Source organism: Diospyros lotus, chromosome 9 (genome assembly GCF_014633365.1).
Source record: "Diospyros lotus cultivar Yz01 chromosome 9, ASM1463336v1, whole genome shotgun sequence".
Taxonomy (NCBI): Eukaryota; Viridiplantae; Streptophyta; class Magnoliopsida; order Ericales; family Ebenaceae; genus Diospyros; species Diospyros lotus.
In genome coordinates, this window is record NC_068346.1 from 33,360,002 (window position 1) to 33,383,999 (window position 23,998).

General features: G+C 35.8%; 1 pseudogene; it reads left to right on the forward strand.

The window, feature by feature from the left end:
* Positions 1-15,934: 15,934 nt before the first annotated feature.
* On the forward strand, positions 15,935-21,940 carry LOC127810389 (disease resistance protein RPV1-like; annotated as a pseudogene).
* Positions 21,941-23,998: the final 2,058 nt, after the last annotated feature.

Genomic DNA, 23,998 nt, shown 5'->3' on the forward strand with positions numbered 1-23,998 from the left:
TTTAGGCGGTGAATAATTAAATGACAAGAATTAAAATTACAGAAATTTAAAGGCACAAATTAACCGGCCATTTAGGCGGTGAATAATAAAGTAATAATAAATGACATAAGAATTTAAAAGAAGAAAGAAAAAAAAGTAAGATTATAAGATAAAGTACTAAAGAAAATGAGAAAGAACAAGAACAATTCTCAAAGAGAGAATTATAAGGAAACAACTAAACTTTTATTCAAGAATAATAATCACACTTACAAATGCAATCAAGTGAGCTATTTATAGGCCACAAGATGCAATACAAACCACACAATTTCAATTATTCAATTAGACATAATTATATCTAATGGGCACTCACACACTTAAAGTTAAATGGATTTTAGCTATAATACACACCTAATATTAAATGGATTTTAGCTAAAATACATACCTAATAAAGCACTCATAAAGTTAAATGGATTTTAGCTAAAAAACACACCTAATAAAGCTCTCACATAAAAAATAAAAATAGATTTCTATAAATTGGTTTTTAATCTTCATTAGGATTAAAAATAATCCTTGGGCCTTCTCCAAATAATATTTTCCATGGGTTGCTCAAATTGGGCATTAATTCTTCATGGGCTTGAATTCTTCATGGACTTTAATTTTTCATGGGTTTGATTTCTTCATGGACTTTATTTCTCCATGGCTTTGATTTCTTCATGGACTTGAATTCTTCATGGACTTTAAGTCTTCATGGGTTTGATTTCTTCATGGACTTGATTTCTCCATGGCTTTAAGTCTTTATGGGCTTGAATTCTTCATGCCTAAAAAAAATAAAAATAATTTAATGTTATTAATAAATTATATATTATATATATGTATTACACATGGCACATATATATATTAGATTATATTATATATATATTACATGCATGCATATAATGATATATATGTATTATATATAATTTTATATATTATTATTATTTACTTTAGAACTTCATTTCATTCATCTTTCAATTTAAATTTACATATAACCATAAAATATATATTAATATCTAATTTAAACCATATTTAAGATCGAAAGAAGGGTATAATTATAACAAAATTTTTACAAAATTAACCACTAATCATACCCCCCAACTTAAACATTGCTAGTCCCTTAGCAAGCAGATTATACACCTGCCAAACTTTATTCACAATAACTGTATGAATGTAAAAATTTCAAATTCGAAACCGAAATGCATAAAATTAAATAAATAATTTAGCATTCTAAATCAGATTTTTGGTTAAAGGTCATACAATCTCAGGAATGGAAATTAGGATAACCAACACACAGACTTACTCCCTCGAAGTTTTGACTTCAAATCTTACTATGGATTTTCTCTCCAATAAAAAGGATTCCTCAGGTGTACACACAAGGGGGTGCACCGTTATAAGAGTAAATGCAGAACAAGTTCAAAACTCGGTGCCATCCCAAATACAAGGAACGTATTTTCATGAAAGAACAAGGAAATTGACATAGCTTCATGATTGGAATAATGCTCTAGATGAGTAACTTCTGAATTTAAACATGATTCCCTACTCCAAACTTGAATTCTGAGATCACATGATTTATAGCATCAAAAGGGACCGGACTGGGTTGTAATGGGGCTATAAGGTTAATACGGGTTGTCAAAGAAAAGGTAGAGTGTGCAAAGGGTGTGTCGGGATTTTTTTTTTTTTTTTTTTTTTTTAGCATTCATTTTGAAACAGTTATGCTGAATAGCTAAGAGAATTTGCCCCCCTTTTTTTCACTTTTTTTTTTCTTCTTTTTTTTTTCTTTTTTTTTTCTTTTTCTTTTTAAATATGAAAATAGATAAACAGACTAATTCCCAAAATCACACCAGGTTGGATAAAATTCATATGGTTATGGGTTAAACGAGGGTAACGAAAGAAGTTGTACTACAAATGGCTCAAATGGGCTAACAAGAGGTTGATTTAAAGAAAAAAAATAGGCTCAAAATGAAAGAAATTGATCCCCCTATCATGCTTCTCAGTCATCTAATTCATAGTTTGAAACCAGTCAAATTCATCCGCTATCATACTAGAAATTCAAAGCGAATTGATATTTTGAAGCCATTGAAAAGATAAGATAAACAAGAGAGCATATTTAGAGTAAGTGTTATTTCACTCAGAATTAACGGTTATTAGGCTCAATAGTCTCCACTTCTGTTGAGGGATCATTCAATGTACTAATCAGCTAATTACTGTTACCTTTGACTTTATGACCGATAACCAATTTCTAAATTTTGAATCCCTGATGAATGTAAATTACTTATTCTCATGCATAAACGTTTTCAAATGAGAAATCAATGCATTCATGTTTCGTATTGCAAACTTAACCGGCTATCAGTGCATAACTTTAAAGCTTAGGAATAGCATTATTTAAAACACATAATAATTTTTTTTTTTTTATAAGAGCAGATAAAGATAATCAATTCTCACAAGACTATAAACTAGTAATTACAAACTCACAGTTAAATATAAACTAGATAATTCATGACTAGACCTTACACCCTCCAACTTGAATTGCAGTAATAAATCAGGGTTGTTAGGAATACCTGTAACTCCACAAGTCCATAGATTTGCTGTGAACTGCTAAAACTTAAACAACAAATGAACACACCATATATATATATTTATATTTTCACACCAAAATAAAAATTTCATGCAAGTCATAAGATAAGCAAAATGCGTCTCAAGAGTACAAAAAGTACTCCTTACTCAGCCATCTTATCAAAGACTTTGCTAACAACATTCCACAGTTTTGTTTTGTTTTTGTTTTTTTTTTTGTTTTTTTTTGTTTTTTTTTTTTAAAGAACACAATCAAGAAAAATTCTGCGAGTTGTACAATAACTAGATGCGTTTCAAGAGTACAAAAAGTACTCCTTACTCAGCCATCTTAATAAAGAGCATTTCTCACAGTGATAAATCTAAATTAATCGGACCTCTTTGGCGCTTGTTACTAATTGCCTTAGACCAGTCTATCCGAGGCTCATGAGGATCGTACTGTGGAACATAAGCATGTAATTTCTCTAGCAGCTTATCAATGGTGGATGCAGAAATGAGAATCTTTCTTGCTGAACGAGAAATGAACTGTTGGTCCACAGCCTGATCAAGAAAGGAGAGTAACCCATCGAAAAAATGGTTAACATTTAAAAGTCCAATGGGTTTGGTATGGAGATTACTCTTGGCCCAGGAGATTATACAAAAGATTTCTTCAAGTGTTCCAAAACCTCCTGGTAAAGCAATGAAGGCATCTGACTGATAAATCTTACAAGCCATGCGCTCAGACATAGAAGTCGTTTCTATAAGTTGACCGCGTGTAATCCCGGAAATATGTGGTTCAGCTAAAGGGATTGGCATTATACCTACCACAGATGAATTTCCAAGATGTACAGCTTGTGAAACATAATCATTCAATCCACGACTTCCCCCTCCATATACCAAATTAATTTTTTTCTCTCCTAATTTTTTACCAAGTTCGCTCGCTGCAAGTGCATAACAAATATCGCTCCCAAGTTGAGAGCCACAAAGTACACATATGGTATTGATTCGACGAACTAACTAGCCTTCCATGTTTGTTCCTTTTGTATGTCCTGAAAAGAAGTTTGGCGATCAAAAGTAGCTATACAACAATTCAACAAGAAATAAATACAAACAAAAATCATGCGTATGTATAAGTAGTTGTGATTGTGGCTCACATCTTCCTCTGGTTTTACGTCCAGAAACGGCTTAAACACTTTCTATGAAGCGGGGATAAGCTTCCCATCCAATTTTCTTATAGATTGGCAAACAGGGTCTTTTTTAGTCAGATTCCCAAGACTATAGCGTTCGTGGTCACTTCTGAACTGGGTCCATAAAGCAAGAAGTTCTCTTTGCACTATTCCACATGGATGCGTCTCAAGAGTCAATCGGATATCATCCAGAGACTCCTTACTCAGTCCATCCTTTATGAAACTAATTTTATCTTCTCGATTTATGGACGTAAACCCCACAGATTTGCATCGTGTGTTACAGGTCCATCGAGCACATTTGTAACAACCATTCACTCTTTTCGCTCTTCTTTTCTTCGCAAAACTACTCTTCCCTAAGCCTGGAAAATGCTTAAAACTAGGTGAAGTTTCACCAGCTAATCGAACTTTTGCTTCGATCAGCCAACGAATATCTTCAGGGATGTTATTAAGCATCAACAACCTAAGTCTTTCACACCTAGCAACATAAATTTTTTTCAAATCATTCTGCGGAAGAGATGGATAGTACTTGTGAATTTTTGAGAGATAAAGATCCATTTTTTTTTTTTAAAAAAAAAAATTATACTAAGAAGAAAGTAAAAAACTATAAACTTTACAAAAGGGATGAGAGTACCTGATCGGAGAATAACACAAAGGAGAGAAGATTGAGCTCAAGAGGGGTGACTTGCCTCATACAGATATGGAGTCTCTTATAGAGTAATGGGCATCACTATTCTACACTCGACTCGAGGCATGCCATAATTGCACCGTCAGACTTGACGTCGTTTAGCGTCTCATTTTTCAACATTTGGCAGTGTGCCTTTTTTTTTTTTTTCAACGCTCGGGGCCTCTGTTTTCAACATTTGGCAGTGTGCCTTCTTTCTTTATAGGGCAGTGTGATTGCACTGCCCAAGAAAAGATGGCTACCACCAGCGTCAATTCTGTCTCTCTCAATTCAATTTTTTTTTTTTTAATTTTGTTTTAATTTTTTTTTTTTTAGGTAAAATTTTGTAGACACCTTACCCCCCAACTTAAATTGCGTATTGTCCTCAATTGGCAATAAAAGGATAGAAGATAGGCATACCTGGCGGTCTTCAATACATAAACTCGTATGGAGAAATTTTATTTAGACTGCACATAGAGAAACACTAGTTAAGTAATGAAGAAAAGGAACAACTTATATGTATATATATATATAATTATTTTATTATATTTTTATTTATTTTTTTTTTTAGAATTTTTTTTTTCTTTTCTTCCAATTAAGGATCAAATGAGTGGTTGCCCACCTAATCGTATAATATCTCCCATTCACTACACCACTTTTAAAGTTATTTTCAAAATTATATAAATTGATTTTTCTCATGAATGCACATATATATTTTGAAAATATATCGTCCGGAGGTGTTGGTTTTATTATATCCGCGTATGGCACATTAATTTGCACAAACATCTCACACGTGTTTGGTTTAATTTGATCCTCAATAATATCGACTAACCTAAAAGATAGAAATTGAGGGGTAAATGTGGATAAACTTATGATTTTTTCACATTTTGGCTCTCGAATTTTATCCTCTTCTTCCTCCCAGGTTTCTTCTTTTCTTACATCATTTTGGTCTTTTTCTTCCTCCAAGGCTTCATTGACATCTACCTCACTGTGATCAACCACTCTCTCTTCTTGCACCAAAGGGTGTACTGTCCTAGGGGCATCAAGTTTCTCAATTATTTCTCCATTCCTTAAGACAGTCACTCCTATGTCCTGCTCCTGACTTTCACTTTTGATGATGGGTTTTATTAATGGGATTTGGAGTGAGTTGGGATGGACAGGCTCTGACATGCTCAAAGTCTGTGTTAGCTGTGTCAATTGGTTCCTAATGTCCTCTGTAACTCTAATAGTATGTTCTTGACATTTGGACATTTGTGTAAAAATTTCCATTTGGCCTTGCATAAATAGATTGAAGGTATCTTCTAATGAACTCCCATGAGGGGGTTGATATGCATCGAATGTAGACCCTTCATTAGTTTGAAATGATTGAGGCTGGGAAAGGAAGTGCTCATGTGGTTGGGCTACAAAATCATTTTCCCATGAGAAATTTGGATGAAAGTGTGAATTAAGGTGATATGCATCAAAGTCCGAATGGTAGTTTTCCTCATGGTTCTGGTAATACATTCTCTCATAGTTGTGTGTGTGTGTGTAACTGGATTGACCATACAATACCTCCTTAAAAGCAGGTATTATAGGGCAGTCATCCGTTAAATGAGCTGAAGTCTCACACACAGCACACCAAACCTCAATTTCATGGTAAGTGGGTAACAAATGGGTAGTGTCTGATTGCAAATCAAAAGTGGTTTGCCTAAGAGGGTATAGATAATTCTTAAGAGGTCTAGACAAATCAGATTCAAAATGATAATTTTCATCATGATAAGTATCTTGTGCAGACAGATTGTAGTAATTTTGAGACATGAGTGTAAAGTTGACAATCCAATTGCAGGTAAAGACTCAGAATGATATGAAAATACTGTTTCAAAATTCTACCTGATCTCAGTCTCATATACAATGCACAAACAAAAATAAAGTAAAAGAGAAATAGAGTTACCGATTTTATCAAGAGATGCTTATTCTTTTTTTTTTTTTTTTTTCTTTTTTTTTTTGCCTTAATCTCCCCGGCAACGGCGCCAAAATTTGACTGCACTCTCACCCTGCAATTAAAACACAATAAAAACAAATCATAATAAAACTTTTATATTTTTTTTTATTTTAGTGAGAGGTTTATACTCGCCAGTGTACGAGTGCAGTTGTAGTCCAAATTTAAATTTATATTTTCTGGATGAATCCAGGTCGTCCACTGAGAGATTTATTTATGGCAAAAGAAAAAGAATGTCACACACACGCACACGCATTTGGACAAATTGACAACAAGATTTTTTATGGTTTTGTTTTTAGACAACAGATACTAGAAAATAAAGTAAGGCAAAAATTGAAATAAACATTAAACGTAAAAATATGAATTTGGATAGTGCTTGAGTTAAGACAATTTCAGTACCAACCCGTTGATTCCCAAATTTTAGCATATAAGATTAGCAACATTAATTTAATTTCAGATATGAGGGTTTGTTATTAAATGCAATTAGAGATGATGATAGTTCTAGGTTAAGCAATCCCCATACATGATATGCGGGATTCTAATTTAAGCAACTACCATAAATCCAATTACAATTAATATACAAAACAACTAAATTAATCATCCGGGTTTGGGTATGATAGCGTTTCCAGTTCTAGTAACTCTCATACATGGCATGAAAGCTCTAAGTTAGGCTTACGCTCCAATCCAAACCTAGTGATTTTTTAATAATTAATACACACTCATACTGAAATTTAAATTAATGTTACTTATTTAAAGCGCAGCTTTCTTTGGGAATCATTGGCATTGGACACTGTCCTTGCCTTAACCCAAGATTAGATTTAACTACTCATTTTTATTTAAAAGTTAATTGAGAGAAATTTAAATGACGTAATTTAAATAACAGAATTTAAATGACAAGAAATTTAAAAGCATAAACTAACCGGCCATTTAGGCGGTGGATAATTAAATGACAAGAATTAAAATTGCAGAAATTTAAAGGCATAAACTAACCGACCATTTAGGCGGTGAATAATTAAATGACAAGAATTAAAATTACAGAAATTTAAAGGCACAAATTAACCGGCCATTTAGGCGGTGAATAATAAAGTAATAATAAATGACATAAGAATTTAAAAGAAGAAAGAAAAAAAAGTAAGATTATAAGATAAAGTACTAAAGAAAATGAGAAAGAACAAGAACAATTCTCAAAGAGAGAATTATAAGGAAACAACTAAACTTTTATTCAAGAATAATAATCACACTTACAAATGCAATCAAGTGAGCTATTTATAGGCCACAAGATGCAATACAAACCACACAATTTCAATTATTCAATTAGACATAATTATATCTAATGGGCACTCACACACTTAAAGTTAAATGGATTTTAGCTATAATACACACCTAATATTAAATGGATTTTAGCTAAAATACATACCTAATAAAGCACTCATAAAGTTAAATGGATTTTAGCTATAATATCCACCTAATAGTTAAATGGATTTTAGCTAAAAAACACACCTAATAAAGCTCTCACATAAAAAATAAAAATAGATTTCTATAAATTGGTTTTTAATCTTCATTAGGATTAAAAATAATCCTTGGGCCTTCTCCAAATAATATTTTTCATGGGTTGCTCAAATTGGGCCTTAATTCTTCATGGGCTTGAATTCTTCATGGACTTTAATTTTTCATGGGTTTGATTTCTTCATGGACTTTATTTCTCCATGGCTTTGATTTCTTCATGGACTTGAATTCTTCATGGACTTTAAGTCTTCATGGGTTTGATTTCTTTATGGACTTGATTTCTCCATGGCTTTAAGTCTTTATGGGCTTGAATTCTTCATGCCTAAAAAAAATAAAAATAATTTAATGTTATTAATAAATTATATATTATATATATGTATTACACATGGCACATATATATATTAGATTATATTATATATATATTACATGCATGCATATAATGATATATATGTATTATATATAATTTTATATATTATTATTATTTACTTTAGAACTTCATTTCATTCATCTTTCAATTTAAATTTACATATAACCATAAAATATATATTAATATCTAATTTAAACCATATTTAAGACCGAAAGAAGGGTATAATTATAACAAAATTTTTACAAAATTAACCACTAATCATGTAGCCATAATGATTGTAACACCCAGCCTTCCCAGGGCGTTAGGTAACGTAAGATTCTGGGAATATATTTTTCCTTCCAACGGGTACTCAACACAAAATCGTTCCTCGAAGATCCCGTTACATCTTCTCAATATATCAACTATGAACCATTAATAAATTAAGACAGATACATCACCTCAAATGTGGAAACTATATCGAAATCTTAACAGATCATAACTGAAACTACTTTATTCATAATATAAAGTCAAACCAACGTTTACATGACGTCATCAAAATAAACAGCATTATTAAAAACGACATACTATAAACTATTCACTAATCGCCGTCACTCCTCGACAATCCCTTTTCCCTTCACACCGCTGCCTTCACCTAGAACATTTGAATATTCCAAACACAAAGTCCATATTAGATGATTAATCATCTAAGTGAGAGTTTAAAACACGTTTTCATGAATGTATGCAAAACATGAAATAAACCAACACAACTCGACAAGCCCTAGCCCAAGAGAATTCCACAGCGCTTAACCCTCCTATGGGGAAAGAACAATCTCTCTAAAAGCCATGCTACCATACCGACACATCAACACGATGCGGTTCTAGCTTAAGAGAGGCAAGGTCAACGCATCTCCCCAACATCTTGAGAACAATCGTTATCAACTCCCAATCTAGGAGGGTCACATCAGCGCAAGAACCCAGCTCACCACATTTACGTCGGAGATTATGTTCCCACTCTAAGCATCCAGGAACTATTACCTAGTCCCAACTCAAATCTCATATGAACCACCTAGTCATCCTAGTACAACTTTCCTGACCAAATAGCTTGGCACAAAAACCAAGGCGATTATCCCGGCATGCACACCAGCACAAGATATCCCTATTATTCCGTCACGCTCTTGGAGAATTATGGCTACACTATCCAGACAACATTTTAGGCTAACATTCCATATGAACAACACAAAACGCAAGACTATGTTACATTTCACAGATCAATGCATCATATAAACAATATTTTATAAAATGCAATGTACATGTACAAAACATTTAAGGACGAACTTCCCTCACAAAACCAACTGTCACAAGTTACCGTTTGCATACACAAAACCATTTTACATGAAATCACAACACATCTAGATAGAACAAACAAGAAATTTTTAGGATAGAAACACCCACAATAAAATAAGTTTTGGGTAAACTACTCACGAGTTAAAACCAACTTTCTAGGTATAACACTCACCTCGAACATATTCGGATTGCCTCAATCCTCGTGCACGACCTCAATTTGCATGCCAAATCACAAACACCCGAACTTATACTCAACCTCAAGCCACAATACTCCCTAAACATCATATTTAATTAAAAAGCATCAAAATCTATTTTTCCTTAATTTTTTCATAATTTTCTCTATTTTTCTCCCAATTTTCATCTCGATAATTCAAAAATAATTATCTTCTCAAACTTTTTTTCAAATTTTTCAACACAATAATTTCTAAAATAATTTAAAAAAAATACTAAAACAAAATACCAAAAATACCCTTGTGACATATGCTCTGCGCGTGTCTACGCGTGAAAGCTGGCACATATAGACACGCGCTGGTCTTCTTCCTTACTTCTGGCCACTGGGGACGGCTTCGATGGTCGAACTAAGACCACCCCCTTGAAGCTCACTCAAAGTCGATCATAATGGCACCGATTTCTAGCCGAAAGGCCACCGAAAAACGCCCCAAATGGGCAGTTGCAGGCGGCCTGCCTCATGCTTCTAGTCGAGCTTCAAACGGCCACTAAACATGCTCTAATGTGCACCAAATTCTCCAGAATCCTTATCCTTGATGCAAGGATCAAAAGCCCCTTAACCACTCTCTCAAAATCACACCAAAACGCGATCAATTTGTGTGCTAAGTTTCGGCCGAACTCTTACCCCTTTCTTCCCAGCCAAGCCTTGGCTACCAAGCTTCCCCACGCCGTATACCACCTTCCCCAGCTCTCCCTCCACCGTCCCATCACCAGAAACGGCGGCCACATACGGTGGAAAGCGGCGGCCAATTTCTTCCCTTGCGTTCACACTGCCAAATTTTCATTACACTTTGGCCCCCAACTAATTTCCAACATCAATTTGCCCATTTCCTTGAGGCCCCTGATCTTTCCAACTATACTACTAAGGCCCACAAGTTTTGTACGCTTCATTGAACTCTCAAAATTCTCGTTTTGACCTCCCTCGAACAAAATTAAAAAATTGCACTTAGGACCGACTGATCGTTTTGACCCTAAATCCCTTTGTTTCAACCCGAATTTGCTCAAGAGTTGTTCTACACATAAAATATTGGTCCTCAGCACATTCCGTTAACTCTTCGAAAGTTCTCTACATCGATTCAATTTTTTCAACCCTACCGACAGTTATACTGAAAACTGTTCCCGATCCAATTTATTTTGATACCTAAAACCACGCCTCTATCACTCATCGGTACTATCCCAATTTCCTTAGCTATCTAGGGTCCAGGGTACTCCCTTCGATCGATTCGGTTGTTTAAAACTGCGATAGTGATCCTTAAAGCCTTATTCTTTCGATAATTCCATTTATACCCTTCATAAAATACCATTTATATCCTTAAGGATTTCCTGAGTATTACAATGATTGTATCATTCCCCCCCACTCAGATTATCCTTGTCCGCAAGGATGAAGTTGGGTATGTCTTCAACCATGAGTAGTTGAGGTCGTTGACATCAATGTTTGGGAAGAAATTTCTGATCACAAAAATAGCATTGGCCTTTTTCCCTACACTCCCGGGCTTCTTGACTTGTAATTTCTTTGAAGGAACTTGCATTGTTAATGGTGCCAGTGCTAGTCTTAAGCGTAGGTGGGGAACCCAAAATTCCTGTTGTGTTGTTGTTCCTTGACTTAGGTGGAGTGCTGAAGGAACTATCCCCTTTTATTTGCAAGCCATTGCGTTCTTCAACTAGTCGAGCCACCCTAATAGTGTCGGTTAGCAAGCGAGGTTGTTTGATTTTTACATCCAATCTAACATCATCTTTCAAACATGCAACAAAACAACCATTAAGGAATTTTTCGGGTAAATCGTCTACCTGATGAGACAATTTTTCGAACTCGTCTTGATAGGCTGAAATTGTAGTATTTTGTTTAAGTCAGGTAAGGGTTTCAGATGGGTCTTCATAATCAATAGGACCAAAACAGAGCAATAAGGCTTTAGTGAATTCTGTCCATGTCACTGGCCCCTTGAACTTAGCAAGCCACTCATGCCATGAAGGGCTATGCCTTCTAAGTGGAAAGAGGCGAGCTGAACTCAATGTTCTTGGGCAACTTCCTTAAACTCAAAATACTGTTCCGATTTGTAGATCCAACCCATAGGGTCTTCTCCATCAAATTTCAGAAAGTTAAGTTTCAAATGATGGTTATTTGAATGAGCAGAAGGTCGTGGGTGGCTAGAAGATGCGTGGTTGAATGGATGAGATGTCTCAGTTTGAGCAAAAAGGTTGACATTGGGATTGGTTGTGTGAGTTTCATGGACTGTTTATAAATTCTGGAGTTTGGCTGAGATGGTTTGTAGTGTTGAGTGCATCTCATCAAGGCTAGATTCATGTCGTCCCAATATCTCTTGTACCTCATTTTGAAACTCAGCGTTGGTTTGATTCCGAGTCGCCATGACAAGCCTAACCTGGCTCTAATACCAATTAATAGAGATAGAATTTAAGGGAAGGAAACCTGTTGAATTGCAATGAAGAAAATGGGAGAAAAACTGTAGAGGGAAGATTCACGAGAGATTTGATTTTCTTAATTCTTGATAATGGTTAGTACAAATCAAAGACCTATTAAATAAACTAAAACAAATCCACTAAGATACAAAATAGGAAAGCACTGACAAAAAATCAACCAACTAATATTATCTAACATAATAAACAAACTAAAATCAAACCCATGTAACCCCCATGCCTATAATTTATTTTGACTAAGTCAATTAACCAATAACCAACAGAAGAAAATCACAGCCTTCTTCTGCGTGCAGCCATTATAATACCCGAAAAATTCTTTAGGTTATAAATGGAATTCTACATAGGGTGCAAGTGGAATTTTTGGAAGATTAAGGCTAAAGGGTATATTATTACAGTCTTGAGTGACCGAATCGACCACAGAAAGTGCACCGGACCCTAGATGTTTAAGAAAAATGATATAATATTAACGAGTGATTCGAGGCATGATTTTAAGTGTCAAAAGAAATTGGACCGGGAATGGTTTTCGGTACAATTGTAGATCCGATTGAAAAACTAAATCGACGTAAGAGACTTTTAAAAAGTCAACGGAGTGTTTTGAGGACCTAGATTTTATATGTAAAACAACCCTTAAGTAATTTCAAGTTGAAACGAAATGACTTAGGGTCAAATCGATCAATCGGGCCAAAGTGTAAAATGTGTAAACTGCTCGAGGGTAGTCGAAAAGACAAACTTTCTAGAAACTCTAGGGGGAAATGAAGAGTTTGGAACTTGTAGGTTATAGTAGAATTAATATAAAGTTTAGGGGTATTAAGGATAGGGGTAAACTATAATTAGAAATTAATTGCGGGGGGCGAAAGTGCAAAAATGGAAGTTGAGGTGTGAAATCGACCGACTGCCTTGTGGTCGTCGGGAAGCTTGCCTGGAGGCTCGAGAATAGCCTCTAGACCATTATGAGGCCTTGGGTAAAGGCCATTGGTTGAGATCGATCGAGATGTGATTGGATTTTATGATCGAAGTGACCGAAAATCTGGCCGAGCATTTCGAGGGATTTTTCTCATGATTTAGGGCTATTCGATCGATTTAAAGACTAGATTTGGTGCTATATATATAAAATTCGCACAATTTCTTCATTCATAACTCTCCATATTTATATGAATGAGTCTCTAAACTTTTTGTTAAAGATTTCATTCTTAAGTTGTTAAGAATATGTGTGGACAAGATTCTTTAGTATGAGAATTCTTAAATTATTCATGATCCTTGGATTCCTCAAATAAGGACTTCGGTTAATCCAGTACAGATCCACGCGAGTTTACTACATTTGATTAGTATGAAATACTAATGATAAATGATGGTGAGTCATATGTCATACTACATGAGATGCAAATTGTAAACATGTGGGTGTCTGTTAGTTGAACAACATTGAACTTGATGTTAATAACAAATCACATGGCTAAGGGTATTAATGATTTTTTATTAATGGCGATTGTGTACTTGATCCTCTAACTTGAAGCAATACAGTTGTCTTATGTATTGGTGTGTGAGATTTGCTAGTGATGCAAACTCTCCCAAATGCTGAGTATGAGTGTTCACTATGTGGTCTCATTCAATTAGTATGTAAAGACAGTTGATTGTTGAAAATGATCCATTAACCTCTGATATGAGACGAATATCCTATGCGATTTCATGTTGGATGTGATAGGTGAAGTTCTTGGCAAAGATTGAAAATGAGTTTTCAATAAGTCATCTCAATCACACCAAATGAGATCTTGGCATAGCATTAGGTTAGTAAGCTTAGTCAGTCCATGACTTTCACTCAACTGAGTTGTTATTAATGGAAGAATTATTTTATACAATAATTGCCAACGAAATTAGTTCACATGACAACAACTTCATTGCCTTATAAGATTGTCTTGACATATGGCTAGGTATCACTTAAGATCTTTTGGAGTATTTTGACAATATGAAGATATTCTTAAAATAAATCAAAGAGTTCGATTAACATTAAAGGGATTTGATGTTTTCTTGATTGTTATTTAACTATAAATCTAGAAAATCACACACCTAAAAGTAAAGCAATTGAGATTAGTGATTTTGAGTTGGTATCTTGTTATTTGCAATCATTAAGAGTTAATGGGGTTCAAAATGTTATTAACAATTAATTGCAGGAATATATGCAATAAATCAAAGTTTTGTATAAAGAAGAAATCGGTTTTGACATAGGCATTGTGTGTGTGTGTGTGTGTGTGTGTAAAGCCAATGGCATAAAAATGCATTTGAACTTTGCCATTTTGTCATGTGTCACCCCCAACTTAAATTTAAACCAATTATATCACTCAACTTCTAATTTTGTAACCATTACACACCTTATTGTCCCAAATTTAATACGTGATTGCATGCAGTCTGGCATGGGATAACAGTCAAATAGTTAACCTGTTACAGGTATTTTCTGGACCACTTTTATGGGTTGAACTCAACCCAACAAGTCAACCCAACCTCCCGAAGCCCAACAGGCCCAAGGCCAAGGTCGCCAGAGCAAGGTCGTACGTCACCGAAACTCGAGCTCAGACCGCAGAACCAAGTGAGCTCCTAGCAGTGCTTTTAGCTTGCTGGTCGAATCGTTCAGCTCGCATAACAAAAAGACCATGGAATAATCGGAGACGATATCCACTTGCCTTATCTGAGGCAAACCAAATCCTTGATAATACAGAAGCCATTCTCGATTTTATGGAGCTAATAAGGACATATTGTCTCCATAATATTATCCTCTCATTTTGAATTTTACAAAAATTATAAACACCTCCACACTATAAATAAGGGTCAAAAACTATGGTAAAAAGGGAGGAGAGGGGAAAAAATATTATATTGTTACTCTGCCGGAATAATCAGAGAACAATCGTGGACGAGGTATCATTCCTACTGAACCACGTAAAACTTTTTTACATACGATCTGTTATTTGTCCTATTTATTTCTTCTCTTTGCATTTGCATATATTCTCTCAATACGGACCAACGAATCACGGTCGACTTACTTTAAATGTCAACATAACCCAAACCTAGGGGAAGAGATTGTGGTTTTGTTGATGGAAAATAGGTTGATTGGGCTTGAGCAAAGGTAAACATGGAAGTTTTTGTATGTGAGCTTCTTTGCAAGCTCGGGCTAGACATGGTTGCGAGCCACCCATGAAAACATAAGAATTCTTAGATAGTGTTGCTTGGCATTCGAGGAAGATGACTGTAATAAAATACAGTTCCTATAGAAAAGTTTCATATACAATGACCAAACTAAATGAACCAAATTTTATGAAATTATAGAATGAATATAAGATATTAAAGGGTAAATATATCAAAAGAAATATTAATTTTTTTAATTTTGTTTCAAATTTAAATAAATTTTTAATTTTTTAATACTATAACAAATTAGGTATTTAGTTATAATTTTTATTTATATTTAATTTCAATAAATAAGATAATTGCTAACAAAATATTTTTGGACGTTATTTTATATTTTTTGGACACCTTTCTCTCACAAATGATATTATTTAGGTTTTATTTTGATTAAATTAATTTAATTAAACTTTAATTAGGCTAAATTTATTAAAATAAAATAAAAATTAAAAAATTAAGAGAAAAAGAACTATCCATAACCGCAAGTTGGAAGCGTCGAAACAAGAAGATGGAGTGAGGTGAGATTTGATGGTCCAAACAAGAAGAGGGAGAGAAAAAGAACCATCCTTTTTTGAACTTGCTACCAGCAGGATCTGATCTAGAAAGAAGCCAAAAGCGTGAGAAACAACGGAGAAGAGAAGAGTAATGTACCGGCAGCGGCGAGGCGGCGGCGAGAGGGTCAGCGACGGTCGTGAGAGAGAGAGGGTGAGAGGGTCGGCGACGGTCGCCGCGTCTCTAGAGGTGAAGGAACGGACGGCCGGAGGTGGAGGACCGGAAGTCCGAGAGAGAGAGAGGGAGAGAGACGGTCGTGAGAAAGAGAGGGGGGGAGAATGAATGAGGAAGGTGGGCGGGCTGATAACATTGGGCCGCGCGCCAAAATTAACAAAATCAATTTTGGCAGAAAATTGAGAGGACGTGAACTCCGGCAAATTGACGAATTTACCCTCCAAATTGACGAAGGTAACGTGCACCTATGTTAAAGTAGGTGCACAAAATCGCATTCGAAGAAGAGAGGTTCAGTGAAGGGGAGAGCCAAGCATCCTTGGCCCACGGAGTCACGGAGATGTGAGGTTGAAATAGGGAGATCAGTGACGGATTGTAGGGAGACGGAAAAAGTAGCTTTCTGTGTGACTGGAAATAGGGAGATCGATGAGGAGGGGTAACGTATCAGGTAGAGGCGGTGTCAGTAGTTCAGTGGAGAATAGAGAAAGGGTCAGTCTAGGCCGTTTCCATCTTTGTTCAATGGCTAGTCCAAGAGCAGAAGAATTCTCCTCTTCCACTTCTCAGTGTGCTTATGATGTGTTCTTGAGCTTTAGAGGCAAAGAGACCCGCAAGACTTTCACTGATCACCTTTATATAGCTCTGCTGGATGCAGGATTTTGCACTTTCAGGGATGAGGAGGGGATAGAAGTAGGAGAAAACATCAAGCTTGAACTTTGGAAAGCAATTCAACACTCTAGAATTTCAATAGTGGTGTTCTCCAAGGACTATGCTTCTTCATGTTGGTGTCTTGATGAGCTTTTGATGATTCTCAAACGCAGGAGGGCCTCTGGACATGAAGTTTTACCTATATTTTATAACATGGATCCAACCTTAATCAAGAAGCAAAAGGAAAGGTATATGGAAGCATTTGCTAGGCACGAGGAGCAATTCATAGCTGAAGTGGATGAAAGAAAAGTTGAGTGGGTGGACAAATTGAAGGAATGGTGGGCAGCTCTTGAAGAACTTGCGGATTTGGGAGGAATGGTTTCAAAAGATCAAGATGATGGGTAATTTTCTGTGACTCCTGACTACTAGTCCTGTGTCCATGTCATGCTTTGTATAAAAAATCAGTACCACTTGTCATTAGCCCAATAAATCCAAAATGCTCTATTACAATATATGTCAATTTCTCAAAGGTTTCAGTTTTTTTATTTAGTAATTTTATTCATTAAAATTCGTTGATAGAATTTTCACTAGACTAATCCAGTTGGTTAGGAAGGTAGTCCTAGCTTAGCTATTTTTCTCGTTGGTTGCTTGAGTATTTGTAATTTTTATTCAAAGTCCCTAGGTGCTTATAGTCCTGATCTATGTTCCACCTTGATCACATTCTATAGAGATGAGTCAAAGTTTATCCAGAAAGTTGTTATAGTAGTTCAAGACAAAATCAATCGCACAATCTCGAGTGTTTCCCCTTACTTAATTGGATCGCGTACTCGCGCAGAAGACATCAACACTTGGTTACAAGATGAATCTAGTGATGTTGGCATGGCAACCATTTGTGGGATGGGCGGAATAGGGAAGACTACGATAGCTAAAATGGTGTACAATTTAAACTTCTCAAGTTTTGATGGTGTCAGCTTTCTTGCAAATATAAGAGAAATTTCAGGACAACCCAGAGGTTTAATTCGCTTGCAAAAAAAACTTCTTTCAGATATCCTAAGGGGGAGAAAGGAAAAAGTATATAGTATTGATGAAGGGGTTGTCAAAATTAAAGCTGCCCTATATTGCAAAAGAGTTCTTGTGGTCCTTGATGATGTTGACAAAATGGAGCAATTGGATGCAATACTGGGAGTGTGAGATTGGTTTTCTCAAGGAAGTAAAATCATAATTACAACCAGGCATGAGAGGTTACTAAGGGATCATGAAACTTGCAGGATATACAGGGTTGAAAAATTGGATGATGCAGAATCACTAGAGCTCTTCAGTTGGCATGCCTTTGGACAAGACCATCCCAGTGATGACTATGAAGCAGATTCTAGAAGGATGGTGCACTACTGTGAAGGTTTGCCATTAGCCATTAAAGTTTTGGGTTCTTCTTTATCTGGAAAAAGCCTAGATGTATGGAAGAGTCATTTAGAAAAACTAAAAGCAGTTCCCAACAGTAAAGTACTTGAAAAGCTCAAAATAAGCTATGAAAATTTGCAAGATGTGCATGACAAAAATTTGTTCCTCCATATTGCTTGTTTCTTCGTTGGGAAAGACAAAGATTGGACAGTTCAAGTCCTAAACGAGTGTGACTTCTACCCGACAATGGGAATCCAAAATCTTATTAATAGATGCATGTTAAGTATTGATTTCCGGAATAAGTTGAGAATGCATCGATTGATTCAAGACATGGGACGAGAAATTGTTCGGAAAGAATCACCAGATGAACCAGGGAAGCGTAGTAGAATCTGGAATCATGATGATTCCTTTGATATCTTGGCAGAAAAAACTGTGGGTACCAACCATGTTACTTATGTGCATTTTTGTTATTATGGGCAGACATTCTATTTAATTACCAGTACTTCCTATTTTACTCCTTTGTTTTGGTTCTGTCTTATTAGGGCACAGAGAAAATAGAAGGCCTCATTCTTGACATGCAATTGTTGAAGGGTAATGAATTTCGCAAGACGGTTATTCGTGTTAATAGAAAACGCTCCTCTGAAGAATTCATGGAAACCTCAATGTTGTTTGATCAATGTAATTCACCAAAACAACAATGTTTTTCCATGATCTCCTGGAACCCAGTGAGTGTTGCTCAAGGAAACCGTAGCAAAATAGTTTTTGAAAGCAATGCATTTGCGAAGATGTGCAAGCTAAGACTTCTCCAGCTCAATTTTGTACAACTCAGTGGGAGCTTTGAAAAATTTCCTGAGACATTAAGGTGGTTGTCTTGGCATGGGTTTCCTTTTGAATCTATTCACAATGACTTCTCCTTGGATACCGTGGTTGCTCTCGACATGCGTTACAGCAGGTTGAAAAATGTTTGGGATGGAAGAAAGGTGTGTTTGTGGTACTTAGTTTTAATTCATGTCATATTCCTACTTGCAGGGTTTTTAATGAAGTACTGAATATCTTCTTCTTCCCCCCCCCCCCCCCCCCCCCCCCCCTCTCTTTCTTTTCTCTTCTTTTGCAGTCTTTTAATTCATTGAAAATCCTTAATCTCAGTCACTCCCATTTCCTTGCCAAAACTCCTGACTTTGCTCTAGTTCCCAATCTTGAGAGACTAATTCTTAAAGATTGTGTGAACTTGGTCGAGGTTCATGAATCCATTGGAAACTTAATGGTACTTGGTGTCTTGATCCTGAAAGATTGCATAAATCTGAAGAAGTTTCCAAGAAACATCAGTATGCTAAAATCCCTTGAAAAGCTTGATATCTCTGGTTGCATAAATCTTGTTGAGTTGCCAAAAGAGCTGGCAAAGATGAAATCTTTGAAAGAGCTCTACTCTCACAGAACTAGTATAAGGTATTTACTCTCAACCACTGGGAAGCCAAAATCTAGATATGCATTTGTTTGCTCTTGGGTACCATGTTTTAGAAAAGTTCCACAGTTGTCGTGGTCTTCTTTTCCGTGCTCATTAGTACGCCTAAGTCTTGAAAACTGTAATCTCTCAAATGATGTTTTCCCTAGTGATTTTAGTCACCTAACCTTGTTGAGGAATTTGAACTTAAGCAGAAATCCTATCCGTAGCCTCCCAGAATGCATTAGTGGTCTGAGTGGGCTACATATGCTAAGGTTAGAGTCATGTACAGGGCTCCAATCACTTTTGGGGCTGCCAAGCCTAGAATTCTTGAATGTGAGTGAGTGCACATCTTTGCGAAGGATAACATATCAATCAGGTTTGTCCAAAAACCCAATCAGGCTATCCACCAACTGCGAGAGCCTGGTTGATGATGAGGGTTCCATTAAGTTAGAGCCAATTGTAAATGTCGATGCAGAAATTATAAAAGTTTTGGGCTTGCACAAGATGGAATCTATGACAAACATTGAGATGGACTTTTTCAATGGCGTCTCATCTAGCAGAACGGAGAGGCTTCCTATTCAGGTTCTCTCTCTCTCTCTCTCTCTCTAAATTGTGTAAGAACTTCTTTTCCTAATTGAATTTCATGGCTCAGGGGCTGCATGAAGAAGGTATATTCAGCACATTTTTTCCAGGAGGCAAGGTTCCAGACTGGTTTAGCAATAAAAGTGGAGGGTCCACAATATCTTTTACTGTGTGCTCACTTTCTAATTGCAGGTTCCAAGGCTTGAACTTCTGCTGTGTCTATGCACTTTCCAATAAAGAGGAGATTTGCTGGCCGCCTCCATTGTTTGCTAAAGTTTGCAATAAGAGCAAGGATCTCAAGTGGATATATGGTCCACTTGGCTTTGTCATCCCAAAAGCTGGAGAAGAGGTGATTTGGTTAAGCCACTGGAAGCTTGGGAATTATTTGGACGCAGGTGATACAGTGACTGTTCAAGTAGTGGTGGATGTTGGTTTTCAAGTGAAGGAGTGTGGCATAAACCATGTGTGTGAGCAAGACCAAGAGGACATCCACAAAGCCTCCTTTGATCACTGTCGTCTGGATGCCTGTATTTATGGGCATATTCCAATGGTTTCTGAAAAGTTTAGTAATGGAGCACATTTCCTCGGCACTCGTATCAACTTCTCCCGGGGAAGGTCCTCACTATCATACCACCTTTCTAGATTTGATTGGTCCCAAAAATTGTCGGAGGACTTCACAGAAATAACTGGTTCGTATCTTGTAGCTTTCCATATTTCTTTGTGCTCTTCGGTTGGGTATTGGAAGAAGAATTGTCTTGATTACTTTTCACAGTGAGACTGAAGAATACAAAGGATGATGAAAAGGGCTATTCCGTCGGAATGATTTATGCAAAAGTAGTCATTAATTAAAATGATGCAGTAGTGATATTTTCGAGAATATATATTCCTTTATGCGTTATTATTTCATTTATGATCCAAGGAAATTCACATACGATCTCTGAGGGTTTGTGTTGATTTGCTTGGTTTACAGGCCAAGTGGCAGTACAAGATGAGACTGGCATTTTCAGGCTACCAATAGGGGCAGCAAGGTGAGCAAGGCCTGTCACATATTTGTTGCTTATCTATGATTCCTCCCCCCCCCCCCCCCCCCCCCCCCGGTTTCATGTTTAATGAGCAATTCTAATCACACGGTTCCTCATACTCCTTCACTTAAGTGAAATCCTCACTATTATAATGCATTAATAAGAAAAGCAAGACATTATTTTCCATACTTTCAAGGCAAACTCTAATTCTCTAGTCATCAGCTTGATATCCAATCATGATCAATGCTGGTACCCTGAAAAAGAGTTCTTGTTCTGAGATGCTTGGAATGCTAATGTCATATTGGTTTTTTTGTAGGAAGCAAACTCACCCCCACCACGTGCAGGAATTGGAAAACTAAACTAGAAATGGGGTGAGTCATTTGGGGCTCTCTTCAGTTGCCATGGCATGCATTTGGACATCAGAACATCACCAGCCCTCCAATGTGTGGTTTTTGGGGTTCCCAGGCTTCCTATGTGGAGGAAAGCCCAAAATTTATATACATTTAGGTCTACTTTTCATGGATTTTGGGGCCATCTTTATGTCATCATTGTATAAACCTCATCGCCACTTTTAACTCCTGGGATTAAGCCATTTTGTGTGTGATTTGGTTTGATTTTTATTAATTAATTATTAATTAGAATGCATTATTTATTTAAATTTTAAAGCATTCGTGTAAACTCTTGAGAGAAAGGGGCAAATGACGGGATGCCCTCTACTCTGCAGTTGGCCATATTTCCTTGCTGCCACCTTCTTCCCGGCTGTGAAATGGAAATGCCGGCGGCAGAGAAAGCTAGGAAAGAAAGACGAAAGCAGATGGAAAACGGCGGTAAAACAGCTCTGCAAACTGAATTCGGTCGATGAGCGGGCGTTGCAACTGCAATTCGGTAAAAAAAAAAAATCTGCACTACCATTAAGTCAATTTTGCTAAGATCTCTACAAAGTTTGAAATCTGATCTCCTTTTGTGGTCTCTGCAGAATTTGAAGTTGCCCCCTGAGAAGTCTCTGAACTTGAATTGCTCCACCAAAACTATGGTGAGAGTATTGTTTAATATATATATACTAGGGAATGTCCGTGACTAAAGGCACGGTGTAAATAATATTTTGTAAATAATATTATTAATGTTGTATAATAAAAAATAAAAAAGTTAAATTAAAAAAAATACTTTACAATTTGAACAAATTAAATTAAAAGTTAAATATCAAACAATACATACCAGTTAGTGCTATTGCTGCCAATCAAATATTAAAAAAAAATAAAATATCAAATATTACTGCTACTGCTGCAAATAGAAATTAAAATTAAAATACATACCAATTAGTGCTACTGCTGCCAATCAAATTATAATTACATAAAAAAATAAACATTATATTGTCATTCACCAAAAAAGTGAGTTAAAATTTTACAAAAAGTAGGTTAAACATTTACAAAATATGTATACTTTACAAAAAATGTGTCAATAACATGTCTTCAAACATGTGTTTACCCGAACTTCCTCCTCATTACTTTCCAAAAAATCTTCGTATCAACTTGTATGTATTCCCAATGAGGAACATGCACAATAATCTGGTAATTTGTGAAATAAAAAAAATATAGATTAGTACATTTGTTGGAAATATACATATCAAAATATACTTTGAGATTGAAATTACCTTATTACATCCCCATCGAAGCAAGATAGTTGTATTTCTCCTTTTAAGCTCCATATATTTTTCCATCCAATCCTATAGAAGTCTATATTTCAAATTATTATCAAATTTAAATTTTAAAAAAAGTTATATAATCAATAGAAATAAATCTACATGGTTACCTTCTGAACACTACAACAACACTTCAGGATAAACAATATTTGTAGTAGAATCCAAACAATCTTTAGGGAGCAGAATACTTATACGATCAAATGATGTACATCTGGACAATGCCACATATAATTGCCCATGGCTAAACACTGGTATGCGCAAATCAACCCCAACAAATTTCACAGATTGTCCTTGAGATTTATTAATGGTCAAGGCATATGCCAATCGGACTGGAAATTGACGTCTTGTCATTTGGAAAGGCATTTCTGAAGAAGATGGTGCCAAAGATATCCTTGGTATGAATGCCAAATTGCCAAACTTTTTTCCAGTTAAAATTTGAGCTTCAATTATGCGAGTGTCGCACCTAGTAACCATCAATCTTGTACCATTACATAGTCCATCTTTCGGTGCAATGTTTCTCAACAATATTATATGACAACCCACCTTAAACTCTAACTTAAAAGTTGGCAACCCAGGAGGATCCAATGAATTTAAATATTCATTAGGATATCTATTTGTAATAGTAGGATTGACTTCATTATCTTCAGACATTTTATCTGCTGCAAGATAAGTATGTAATCTCCCTGGAAAGATATTCAATGCAGTAGTATTGATGTCACTGACATCATCATTACGCGCAGACAGAATTGTGCGTTCAGTTAAAAAAGTTGGGGTTGACGTCTCTATTATGTTCAATCGTGGGTAAACTGTAGAGAGTAATTCATTCAAATCTTGACATTTGTGTATTGTTGATGGAAGGTTAATGATTTCTTGAGGATTGGTCCCAATCTAAAAAAAGTGAAATCAATAAAAAAATAAGAATGAAAACACAATTTATTAATTTAAAATAATCTATATAATATGGCACAAATGTTATAGTAGTGTTACCTCCATCAAGAAATTTGCAAAATTAGCATTTTCACGGTCTTCATGATTCAAGCGCATATTCAAATCCAAAGTTAAGATATGTATATGC